Source organism: Hyposmocoma kahamanoa, unplaced genomic scaffold, assembly GCF_003589595.1.
Source record: "Hyposmocoma kahamanoa isolate Upper Pololo Valley unplaced genomic scaffold, ASM358959v1 270, whole genome shotgun sequence".
Taxonomy (NCBI): Eukaryota; Metazoa; Arthropoda; class Insecta; order Lepidoptera; family Cosmopterigidae; genus Hyposmocoma; species Hyposmocoma kahamanoa.
Window position 1 is genome coordinate 139,941 of NW_020653770.1, and position 290 is coordinate 140,230.

Consider the following 290-nt stretch of genomic DNA (forward strand, 5'->3'; position numbering starts at 1 on the left):
AACACATAAACCTTCTCATCCAGTGCCATATTATTTGCATGGTTATGTACAAATTCCATACTTCACCTTAGATTTATTTTTTATTTCGGCATATCTGTATTGTCTAGTCTTTGGTAGTTATTAAAAAAGATGCAATGTAAATATAACGAAATAACTAATTTATAAAATATAAAAACTAAGTCTATAAACATTGACTATGTAAATTAAATTAATTTTCTTTGAAAATTATCTATTTGACAAAGGAAAATATCGAAAGGAAACTTACTACCTCACTACAAACAAACACTTTT